We start from the raw sequence: 319 nt of genomic DNA on the forward strand, positions 1-319 counted from the left end.
ACTACCAAAAAGCAACAACAACATCAACCTCTTCCTAACAACACCCAAAACCAAAGAGAAACAAACCAAATGAAACGCAGACAAGCAAAGTTAGAGAAGCACGCCAGCAGATCCTGAACGAGCACAGACCCGGCCCTTTTTTTGTGTGCTTGCATCCACGAGGTAAGCGAGTGTGGAAAGCCCTGGGAGAGAATGTAAGCGAAGTGTAGGTGAAGTGATCACTTATGTGCTTTTGACATGCTTGGGTTGTCTGCGAGGTTCATTAGGGACGAGATGGCATCGCGCTCGTTAATTCTTGTCATTTGGATTATAAGGTCGT

The sequence above is a fragment of the Penaeus monodon genome, chromosome 27, assembly GCF_015228065.2.
Source record: "Penaeus monodon isolate SGIC_2016 chromosome 27, NSTDA_Pmon_1, whole genome shotgun sequence".
NCBI classification, from domain to species: Eukaryota; Metazoa; Arthropoda; class Malacostraca; order Decapoda; family Penaeidae; genus Penaeus; species Penaeus monodon.